This window comes from Sturnira hondurensis, unplaced genomic scaffold (genome assembly GCF_014824575.4).
Source record: "Sturnira hondurensis isolate 20B ecotype Veracruz unplaced genomic scaffold, ASM1482457v3 Scaffold0008459, whole genome shotgun sequence".
NCBI classification, from domain to species: Eukaryota; Metazoa; Chordata; class Mammalia; order Chiroptera; family Phyllostomidae; genus Sturnira; species Sturnira hondurensis.
In genome coordinates, this window is record NW_028081090.1 from 318,110 (window position 1) to 331,057 (window position 12,948).

The 12,948-nt window shown below is 39.3% G+C and overlaps 1 protein-coding gene across 1 annotated transcript in view; it reads right to left on the reverse strand.

Annotated features, from left to right (window-relative positions):
- Window positions 1–12,948, reverse strand: part of OPHN1 (oligophrenin 1) — a 278,964-nt gene that overhangs the window by 104,409 nt on the left and 161,607 nt on the right. The window lies entirely within an intron of this gene.

Here is a 12,948-nt window from a genome sequence, read left to right on the forward strand (position 1 = left end):
GAGAAAACAAATGTCAAGCGGAACAAAACAGAAACAGACTCATAGATACAGAGAACAAACTGATGCTTGCCAGAGGGGAGAGGGGAGACAAAGGGAAAAAGACAAACTTCTGCTTATCAAGTAAATAAGTCCAGGAGATTTAATATACAGTACAGAGGTATAATTGATAGTATCATAATACCAACAGCTTTTTAAGGTGACAGGTTATTAAAATTCTTATGGTGATATTTTCACAAGATATATAGATGTTGGGTCACTATACTATAACCCTGAAAGTAATATAATATTTTTGTCAAATATATATTAATTTTTAAAAAAACGTGTAGAAATTAAGCAGCCACAATAATGCACACACAGAGAACAGTATTTTTCCACAGAACAAGATGAATTCTGTACGGCCCATGTTAATCAGTGTGGAAATCTGGGTTGTGGTTGGATGGAAATTATCAGAAGCATACCTAGAGAGTGCAGAGTACAGTTTTATTAAAACGTCAAGATCAAGTCAATTTAAAAGAAAAACAATAATTTCAAGTGAGGCAGCTAAATTCTACCGTTCAAAGGAAAAGCAAATATACTGCACAATATAAGAATGAGATGAAATTTGAAAACTCTTCTTAGGCTGTGTATTAGAAAATTCAAACAAACATCACTACCTAAGTCAGTGGTTCTCAAATATCAGCATGCATTATATTCACCCAGATTCTCAAGCTCCACCTTCTGAGACTTTGAATCTAAAAAAGTCGCAGTACATTTAACAAACTGCAGATCATTTACACACCAGCTGCCCACCACTTACGGACACACACTGCCCTCTGTAGGCAGTGCTTCTGATATTCTACCAGAAAACTCAATCCACCTTCTGAGATGCACACCACAAAATAGGAAGGCTAGGAAAATGTAGAAAAATATTTTACCAGTTCTTTGAAACCTATTACAGAGGGTATACTGTGGCAAATCATTTTATTTTGATAGAAAAATGGAAATAATTAGAAGAGATTTCAACTGAGAAGATAAAACCTTCTGAGTAACATACAGCAATTGTCATTATCTGCCCAAAGGAGTGATGGCCTGTCATATACAGAGAACATGTGCCAGCATCACCTGTATCTGAAAAGTTCAGTTGTAAACATAACCATGAGGTAACAGAGGCCAGGATATTGGTATATACTATGGTTAAAATATGCATTTTCCTACTTTATCACAAGTTTCTTTCCTTCTTTCTTTTATTTTTTTAAGTTTTATTTATTTATTTTTAGAGAGGGAGGAAGGGAGAGAGAGGGGGAAACATCGATGTTTGGTTGCCTCTCACATGCCCCCCAGTGGGGACCTGGCCACAACACACACCTGGGCCCTCACTGGGAATCGAACCGGCCACCCTTTGGTTCACAGGCTGGCGCTCAATCCACTGAGCTACACCAGCACAGGCACAAATTTATTTTTCTTATCATAAAATTCTTGAAGGACATAAAATAAGAAATATGACATTGCACAAGGCACTGTTTCCCAAACAATAACCTTTCTGCTCCCTGCATCAGATTCACCTTGATTGTTTGTTTAAAATGGAGATTTTTCACCTTAGTTCTACTAAATATTGGAATTCCTAAGGAAAGAGGTCAACAAACCATAGACACACAAACACAGGTATGCACACATCCACAAATATTTAACTGTACAATTCAGCAGCTTTTTGTACATTCAGAAAGTTGGGCAACTATCACCACTATGAATTACAGAACATTTTCTTAATCCAAAATGAAAATCCATACCCTTTAGCAGTCACCCTCCATTTCCTTCTTCCCCACTGCCCACCACACTAGGCAACCACTAATCTACTTTCCCTCTCTCTACGTTGGTCTATTAGGGAAATTTTGCATAAATGCAATTCTACAACATATGGCCCTTTATTACTTTATTATTATAAGGCTTCCAAGGTTTATCCATGTTATATGTTATCAGTACTCCACCCCATTTAATTGCAGAAAGTATTGTGCTGAATGAATATGCAAAAATGTCTGCTGTACATAAGTATCTCATATGAAAGAGGCAATGATGAGAAAATTGAATGCTTGTTTCCAAAATCAAGTAGAATTCAGGACTTAATCTGATTTCTAGACAATTCTCCAGAACTCCTGCCCTTGTTTATTAACAGCAATTATAACCAAAGGCTATCTGTAAGGACTCCAGAAGCTCAGAGCACACACAGTATGTAGGATAAATGATAACAATGCTAGGAATGCTGAACACAAATAGAAAGTAAAAAAAATAAGCTATAAAAAGATAGCAACCTCGTGGCAAGGCATATGACTCTCTGAAACTGTGCTATCAAGTAGCCATAGCCACATTTGGCTACTTTAATCTAAATTTAAATTAACTTAAATTTAAAACAGAGTTCTACAGTTGCACTAGCCACACTTCAAATCCACAACGGCCAGAGGTACATCTAGTAGCCACCACAGTGGACCAATGAGACAGAGAACATTTGTACCATTTCAGAAAATTCTGTTGTACAGTGCTCCTGTAGAGAGAGAAAACTATCACAGCATGACCCATTCATTAACTCAAAACACATTAAGTCTACTATGTGGCCCTAGCTGCTATGTCTCAGTTTGTTGAAGAATCGTCCCGTAAACCAAAAGGTCATGGGTTTGATTCCCAGTCACGACACATGTCTGGGTTGAAGGTTTGGTCTCCATTCAGGGGCATGAGAGAGGGAACCAATGGATGTTTCTATCTCAAATTGATGTTGTCTTCCTCCCTTCTCTTCTCTCTAAAAAGTAAGCATGTCCTCAGGTGAGGAAAAGTACTGTGTGCAAGGCGCTGTTTTACATACTAGGGATACCGTAACACACAACATGGATAAAATTCCTACCACTGTGGAGCTTAAGTGTCAATGATGTGAAAGAGAGGATAAACAAAATATATCACACACAATATATAAAAGGGTAAAAATATAAAAAATGTGAGGGAACATGAAAAGAGACACTCTATTAGTTACAATGGCCTGGGAGAGTCTCAATGATAAAGTGATATTTATGTAAAGAGGGGTATGAAGACAATGGCTCCTCAAATAGAAAATGTTAAAAATAAAAGCAATAGAAATTACTTTCTTATTGAATTTATTGGGGTGACATTGGTTCACAAATCCATGCTGGTCTCAAGTGTACAACTCAACAAAACACCATCTGCACGCGGCATCCTGTGCCCATCGCCCCAAGCAAAGTCTCTTTCTGCCTCCATTTCCCCCCCTTTGCCCACCTTCCCCGCCCTGGACCTCCCTATCCACTGGCTATCATCACACTGTCATCTGTGTCTGTGTATTTTATATATTAATGTCTTTTTTTGCTTAATCCCTTCATCTTCGTTCATCCAGAACCCAATACCTCCCCCAAAGCTGTCAGTGTACCCTATGCATCCATGGTTCTGTTTTTATTTTGTTTGTCGGTTAATTTTATTCATTAGATTCCACATATAAGTGAAATCACATGGTACTTGTCTCTCTGACTGTCTTATTTCACTTAGCATTACTTTTCAATTACAATTTACAGTTAATATTATTTTGTATTAGTTGTAGGTGTACAGCATAGTAGTTAGACAGCCGTATACTTTACAAGGTGATCCTCTCTAATGTTTCAAGTACCCACGTGGCACCATATATGTTTATTACAATATCAATGACTGTATTTCCTATGCTGTACTTTATATCCCCCTGATTATTTTGTAACAACCCCAATTTGTACTTCCTTTTTTATCCTCACCTGAGGACATGTTTATTGATTTTAGAGAGGGGGGGACGATAAAAGAGAGGAAGAGAAACATTAATGTGAGAGTGGAACATCAATCAGCTGCGTCTTGCACGCACCCCAACCAGGGACCCAACTCACAACCTAGGCATGTGCCCCGGTAAGAATCAAACCAGTGACCTTTTAGTTTATAGGATGATACACCAACTAACTGATCACACTGGCCAGAGCCAATTTGAATTTATTAATCTTTAAGTTTTTCACCCCGTAGCACAACCTCCCTCTCCTCTGGCAACCACCAGTCCACTCACTATTTCTATGTATGAGTCTATTTCTATTTTTTGTTCATTTATTTTGTCCTTTAGACTCCACGTATGAGTAAAATCATATGGTATTTGTCTTACCCTGTCTGACTTATTTCATGTTGCATAATGCCCTCTAGGTGCATCCATGCTGTTGCAAATGGTAAGATTCCACTCTTTTCTTGGCCAAGTAATATGCCATTGCATACATGCACTATGGTTTTTTTATTTATTCATCTATGGATGTGCATTTGGGTTGCTTCCATATCTTGGCTATTGTAAATAATGCTACAGTGATCATAAGGGTGCATATATTTTCCCAAATTAGCATTTTGGGTTTCTTCAGATATATTCCCAGTTCCTTTTTTTTTTTTTACTATTTGTCAAGATTTATTTATTTATTTTATTTAATTATTTTTTCACGTACAGTTTTCTGTCTATTACTCCCATCCCTTCCCAGTTCCATTTTTAATGTTTTTGAGGAAATTCCATACTGTTTTCCACAGTGGCTGCACCAGTCTGCATTCCCACCAACAATGCACGGGGGTTCCCCTTTCTCCACATCCTTGCCAGTGCTTGCTGTGTGTTGATTTATTGATGATGGCCATTTTGACTAGGTAGTAAAATGTTTGTTTTATTTCATTCTTACCAGAGGATATTTTTCCACTGCTTTCAGAGAGAAAGGAAGGAAGACAAACAGAGAGAGAGAGAGACATCAATGTAAGAGAAAAACAGAGATTGGTTGCCTTCTTGTGTATGTACACTGACAGGGGATCAAACCCACAACCTGGATATGTGCCCTGACTGGAAAGTGAACTCACAACCCTTCGGTGTATGTGACAATGCTCCAACCAACTGAGACACACCGACCAGGGCTCTAACATTTCTCTCAGTAATATTTTTTCTGACACATCTCCTCAGACAAGGAAAACAAAAGAAAAAATAAGCAAATAGGTCTACATCAAACTAAAAAGATTTTTCACAGTAAATGAAACCATCAACAAAAGGAAAAGACAACACACTGATTGGGAGTAGATATTTGCTAATGATATATCTGATAAAGGATTAATATCCAAAATTTATAAAGAACTCTGACAACTCAAAACCAATATAACAAATAATGCAATTAAAAAGTAGGCAGAGGACCTGAATAGAAACTTCTCCAAGAGGACACACAGATGGCCAATACACATATGAAAAGATGCTCAACATCACTAATCACCAGAGGAATGCAAATTAAAACAATGAGATATTACTTCATACCTGTTAGAAAGTATGTTTTTAATAGGAAAACAAGTCAGCTACTTTTGAGAGCAAGAAAGTAGTTGCAATGATTCAAGAATAAGAAAAAACAGAGCTTAATATTTTAGATTATAAAAAATAAGGTCAATGTTGCTAGGAATGGTTCATGTAAAACCTCAAGAAACTGTTAAAAGCCCTGGCTGATGTTGCTCAGTGGACTGAGTGCTGGCCTGTGAACCAAAGGGTCACTGGTTCGATTCCCAGTCAGGACACATGCCTGGGTTGCAGGCCAGGTCCCCAGTACAGGGTACATGAGAGGCAGCCACACATTGATGTTTCTCTCCTCTCTTTCTCCTCTCTCTAAAAGTAAGTAAATATAATCTTTTTAAAAAGAAATTGTTAAAATATTCAGAATTCTGTGGAAAAAATTAGAAATCTTACCTTGCATAGTATGGATACAAACATTACTATTTGTGAGACTGTTTCACCAATAAAAATGGAGAAAAAGATTTAGGAACAATCTTTACACTGTAAACCTAACAATTATGTTCCCTGAGTATATTAAAAAATGTCTTCTGAGTCACATACCAAGTACTTGGAAGGCAGAGAGTAATCTGAGTTCACATTTGGTTATAAGTTTAACTTATTTGGCTGGAAAAAAATAAAGTGTAGCATGATTACAAAAGAACTGTAAGTATTTAAGCCAAAGCAGGTTTTTCTTCTTTAAATATCTGAGTAGAAAAACAACCTAATTATTTTCTGTTCAAAATCCAAGATAATATTTTACCCCAAATTTTGGCAAGAAAAAGAGTTTACTTAACTATATGACAATTGTGAACTTTACCTGAACCCTGTGCTCTAAGGAAACAGGGATGGTCTAGGATGTTCCCCATCTTTTTGCTCCCAAGAACCACTGGCTTCAGTGGACACCCTGCCCTCACTTAGAAGGCACATCTCCATCCTTTCATATGACTTATGTAAAATTCATGAGAAATGCCTTTTTATCTGCTCCCATAAAACCCCAAATTTCATTCCTCTCCTATGAGATGCATCTTATTTATAAAGGTTCTCCCTGTTCCAACAGTCTGAATAAAATCATCCCCTTAATTGGTTAGTCCTTGACAAAGCTACTGTAATCAAAATAGTGTGGTACTAAGAGAGTAGATCTTAAAAGTTCTCATCACAAGATTTTTAAAAAATTGTAACTGTGGAGGGGGAGTATAGTACTGGCATAAAAACACACGGGCTAATAGACAAAATAGAGATACCACAAATAAATCCCCCCATATAAGTTGAAATGATTTTTGACAAGGGTATAGCAGGACCATTCATCGGGGAAAGGTCAAGTCTTTTGAATAAATGTAGCTGGGAAAATGGGATACCCACATAATCTGAAATTCCTTATGGAATGTTCCAGCGAAGTATACATAAAGATACATGTGTAGTCAATTACCATTCTTGCTGCATTTCTTTATTTTTATTTATTTTATTTTAAGCATTTTTTGATTTAATTATTGTTCAAGTACAATTTTCTGTCTTTTACTCCCATCCCAGCTCACCCCCCAGTGCTCCCCACCTCCCTCCCATTTCCACCCCCCTTAGTTTTTGTCCATGTGTCCTTCACACTTGTTCCTGTAAATCCTTCCCCTTTTCCCCTGAAATTTCCTCCCCTCTCTGGTCCCTGTCAGCCTGTTCTCTATTTCAGTGTCTTTGGTTATATTTTGCTTGTTTGTTTGTTTTGTTGTTTAGCTTCATGTTAAAGGTGAGATCATATGGTATTTGCATTTCTTTAAATAATCAGGTCAAATCTGAGACCAGACTTTGTAAAAAAAGAGCTAAAGGAGGGATGACTCTTCATGAGAGATCTGTAGGTTTCAATGAAAAACTATGTATCACACCTTTAAGGATCATTACATTCTAGTTCCTTTCATTGCCTTTGAGCTCCTTTTTCGCTCTTGGTAAATTCCATTTTGTGAGTACCTACCAAATTCTCAATTATTCTAGTTTCCTTCAAGATCTGGCTCCAACGCTCCAAATTAACATTTTCAATTTTTCCTAGCCTTCTGTCTTGGCATCACTAAGGACCAAAGCTGCCAACTTCCCAAAGCCCTGCAAGCTCAAACTAGACAATTTGATTAAAACTTCCAAAAAAATCAACACTACGGATCATGTATGGGCAACATTCATGCATACAGTTGCTGCTTGTGTGCCGCTCAGGGCCCTGTGAGTTCAACACCTAGAAAACCTCACAACTGGTTGCCCAAATACCAAGTGTCAACAGATGCTTCATCTGCTCCTTTAATGAACAAATGGTGACCAAAAGACATTGTTCAAAGAATAAAGAATGTCTATTCTTTCCTTGATCAAGGGGAAGGACAGACAGGAAATCAGGGTCAAGATGGAGGATTGGAACATCCTGAGTTCATCTCCCTCCACAACACGGCAAAACTACAACTACATATAGAACTATCACTAAGAACTACTTGAAGACTAGCAGAACAGATATTCTGAAACCAAGAACATAAAGAACAGGCCACATCCAGACAGAGAAGAGGCACAGAGTCACAGTCTAATGAGGACCCACACTGATGGTGCAATGACCCACAAGTGGTAGGCTATCATGACAGCAGAGATTCACCCTGAGGAGTGAGGGATCTGAGCCCCACACAGACTCCCCAGCCCAACACATATATAATATCCACCTATAAAAAACAGTGGAGCTTACGTTCAGGAGAGGTGAAGGGCTGTAGGAAAGCGAGACCCCACCTCTTAAAGAGAATCATGCACAAACTAACTCACAATGAGGCCGAGCACAGAGGCACCAGTTTGTAGATCTCCTGGGTTACATGTGAAGGACATAACATGGACCAATTGTAGGGCAAGTACAGGAGAAGCACGTACTTTCTCTGGGGATAGAAGTGCTGATGGGCACCATTCTTTTAAATCCTCCTTCAACCAGAGACACTGAAATTAAGAACAAACTGACTGTACCTAGAGGGGAGACGGAGGGGATAATGGGGGGAATGATGGGGGAAGGGTTTTCAGGAACACGTATACAGGACACATGGAAAAACCAAAGGGAGGTAGGACCAAGAGGGGGAAGTGGGGATGGCTGGAGTGGGTGGGGAGTGGGGGGGAAATGGAGACAACTGTACTTGAACAATAATAAAAAATGTGGAAAAAAAGAACATGAACAAATGTACTAATACCATATTTTTCAGACCATAGGACACACCTAGGTTTTAGAGGAGGAATATAGGCAAAAAAATTTTGAAGCCAAAAAATGTAGCAAAATATTTTATAACATAAATAATATTTCACCAATGTAAATGTAAACAGAACTTCACAGCAGCATTAACAACCATTATTCCTCCCAAATGCGGGGGGGTGTGTCCTATTGTCCAAAAACTACAGGTAAACAAACAAACAAACAAATCCTCCTTCAACCTAGCCGGCCTGCTGCTGGCAGGTGCCATTTTTGACAATCTTGCTAACACTGTTCACCCCATACTGACATGTTGGAGGTCCAGGCCACCCAACTTGCCTGCTCCGACTGGAACCCCTCCAATGTGGTTCCCACTCCACCACAAAAAGCAAGCAGCCTCAGCCCATATGAGGACCCAAACAAAGTGTTTCCAGCCCTACACCCAGCATGCAGATTCAGCAGGCACTTGTGTCCCTCAAAAACGTCTCTTACCCTTTCACGGTGGAGGAACAGGCTCAGATAGCATTAGCGCCCCTGCGCCAGGCAGGTGGCCTCAGCTGGTATCAGCACCCCTCAAAAGTGGCTGCTAACTCAGGAGTAAGCCGTCAGATACCACTGCACCCTCAGCAGCTGAGGCCAAGCCTTCCAGGCAGCAGCAATGAAGGCTGGCTGTTCACATAAGAGTGCCAGAAGCAGTCATAGTAAAACCTAGCTGCAAGCAAGCAACACAGGGTTCTAACCTGCACGCAAGTGTTCCCACAGCAACCACAGCCAAGCCACACAGGCAGCCAGGATGTGGGATAGCCCCATCTATTAGAACACAGGCAGCAGTTGTAGCTGAACCTTGCAGACAACCGGGCCAGAGGCCAACCCTACCCCACAGTGCACCTACAACAGCCACAGCAGGCCTCACGGGCAGCCAGGCCAGGGACCAGCCCATGTTGGTACGTGTCAACACTGAATTTCACAGCCAATGGGCCTGGGGCCAAATCCTTCCCGCCAGCATGCCCCCAAAACTGCACCAAGCCAAAACAGCTGGGTACACACAACATACACAATGGAAACCGCTGGAGTACCTAGAGCTTGTGACCAGGGGAGGCTGTGCCACCAGGCCCCACAGGACACCTTCCACATCAGGCCACTTTTTCAAGACTGGAAGACATTGATCTACGTCATACATAGAAACAAATGAAGCTAGGCAAAATGAGCAGATAAAGGAATATGATCCACATGAAAGTTGATGACAAATCCTCAGAAAAATAACTAAATAAAACATAGATAAACCACCTACCGGATAAAGAGTTCAAAGTAATGATTATCAATATGTTCCCCAAATTGACTAAAGAAAAATAAATGAACACAGTGAGAACTTCAACACAAAGAAATATTAAAAAGGACCAAATGAGACTGAAGAATAGAAAAACTACAATGAAAATTATACTAAAGTGAATTAAGAGCAGACTGAATGATGCAAAAAGAATATTCCGTGAACTGGGAGAAAGAGCAGTGGAAATCACACATTGGAACAGCAAACAAAGAACATTTTAAAGTGGGGTTAATTTATGGGACCTCTGGGACATCGAGTGCACTAAATGCACATTATCTGGATCACAGAAGGAGGAGAGAAAGGAACAGAAAACTTATTGAAGAAATAAAAGCTGAAAACTTCCATAACATGGTGAAGAAGACATGCCAGTTCAGGAAACATAAATTCCCAAAGAAAATAAACCCAAAAAGACTCACACCAAAACACATCATCATTAAAGTGTAAAAAGTTAAAGATATACCAAGTGTCCATCAGGTGGTGAGTGGATAAAAAAGCCTGTGTACATTTACACAATGGAATACTACCCAGCCATAAAAAAGAAAGAAATCTTACCCTTTGCAACAGCATGGATGGACCTGGAGAGTATTATGCTGAGTGAAATAAGTCAGAGAAAGACAAATACCATATGATCTCACTCATATGTGGAATCTAATGAACAAAATAAACTAACCATCAAAATAGAAACAGACTCTTAGATACAGAGAACAGACTGACAGCTGTCAGAGGGGAGGAGAGTGGTGGGGTGAGTGAAAAAGGTGAGGTGATTAAGAAAAAACTCATAGACACAGACAGCACTATGGTGACTGCCAGAGGGAAAGGGGCCGGGGGAAGCAGAAGAGGGTAAAGGGGGATAAAATGGTGATGAAAAGAGACTTGAGTTGGGGTGGTGAACACACAATGCAGTGTATGATGATGTGTTGTAGAGTTGTACACCTGAAACCTGTATAATTTTATTAACCAATGGCATCCCAATAAATTCAATTAAATGAAAGAAAAAGTTAAAGTTATAAAGACAACCTTAACAACAGCAAGAGTAAAACAACCAGTTACACACAAAGGAACTCCCATAAGACTGATAACTGATTTTTCAGCAGAAACTTTGCAGGCCAGAGAGGATAGATAGCACAATATATTCAAAATGATAAAAGGGCGGGGGGAACTACATCCAAGACCACTGTACCTGGGAAGGTTGTCATTCAGAATGGACTGAAAGAGTTTCCAAGACAAGTAAAAGCTGAAAGAGTTCAGCACCACTAAACTGGCATTATAACAAATGTTAAAGGGATTTACTTAGGCAGAAAAGAAAAGGCCACCTTGGCTGGTGTGGCTCAGTGAGTTGAGTGCCAGCCTGCAAACTGAAAGGTCACTAGTTCGATTCCCAGTCAGGGCACATGCCTGGGCTGTGGCCAGGTCCCCAGTAGGGGGTGTGTGAGAGCATCGGACTGATGTATCTCTTGCACATTGCTGTTTCAGTCCCTCTGTCTAAAAATAAATAAATAAAATCCTTTTTAAAGAAAAAAAAGACCAAAACAATAAATGAAAAACTCATGTAAGACAATGTCTCACTGGTAAAGGCCAACATACATGAAAGGTAGTGGATCGATCACTTATAAATCTCATGTGAAAAGTAAAAGCCAAAAGTGGTAAAACGCACCTATATTTACAATAATTACTGAAAAGATCCACACACAAAAAGATGCAAAATATGATATCAAAACCATAAAGCATGCGGCAGCAGTAACAATGTAGTACTTTCAGAATGTGGTCAGACCTAAGAGACAATCAACTTAAAATAAACTGCTATCTACATAGGTTACTATATATGAATCTCATGATACCCAGAAACCAAACACCTGTAATAGATACACAAAAATGAAAAGAATAGAATCCAAGCATAATACTAAAAAAGTCAACAAATCCCACAGTTAAGAAAGCAAAAGAGGAGCCCTAGCTGGTGTAGCTCAGTGGATTGGGCGCGGGCCTGCGACTCAGACGATCGAGGTTCGATTCTCAGTCAGGGCACATGCCTGGGTTGCAGGCCAGTTCCCTGCAGGCCAACTCCCAGCAGGGGATGCATGAAAGGCAACCATACATTGATGTTTCTCTCCCTCTCTCCTTCCCTTCCCCTCTAAAGATAAATAAATAAAATCTTAAAAAAGAAAAAAAAAAGAAAGCAAAGAGGAAAGTAAACTAGAACTATAAAAACAACCATAAAATTATTAACAAACTGGTAATAAATACATACTTATCAATAATTACTTTGAAGGTAAATGGACTAAATAATTAAATCCCAAGACATAGGATGTCTCAATGGATTTTTAAAAAGTAAGAGTATACATACGCTGCCTACAAGAGACTCATTTCAGATCTAAAAACACAGACTGAATGTGAAGGCATAGAAACATATATCCATGCAAAAGGAAATGAAAGAAAAGCTGGGGTAGCAATATTTATATCATACAAAATAGACTTTAAAACTAAGACTGTACAAGAGATAATCAAAGGTATTCCATAATGATAAAGGAATCAATTCTGGATACCTTTCAACAAGGGAATATAACAGTTGTAAACATCTATGCATCTAACGTAGGAGCACATAAATACATGAAGCAAATATTAACACGTATAAAAAAGAGATGGACAGTGTAACAATAGGGGAGGTTAACACCCCATTTACATCAGTGGATACACATCATCCAGGCAGAAAATTATCAAGGAAACATTGGCCTGGCACACTAGATCAGGTGGAATTAATAGATGTATGAGGGGAACCAAAAAAACACCAAAATTATCTTGTGGAAGTCAGGCCCCTTGTAGCTCAGGCTTCCCCCCTCTAGGTGAATGTTCTAGGAACCCATCCATATCAGCTCACCAACTGGTGTTGTTGTGAGAGTCTGCGTTTGGCTACAATGAATTTTGTTTGAAGAATCTTTCAGCGTATTTGCCCATTTCATGATGGGTAATTTACAAGTGCACCGGCCCACATCGCACTGAGTGTTCAACAGTTTTTGACCAAAAACCACATGACTGCCATGCCCCACCCTCCCTATTCACCTGATCTCACCCCAGGTGACTTCTTTTTGTTTCCCCATATGAAAAAAGTACTCAAAGAGAAACATTTTGCAGATGTGG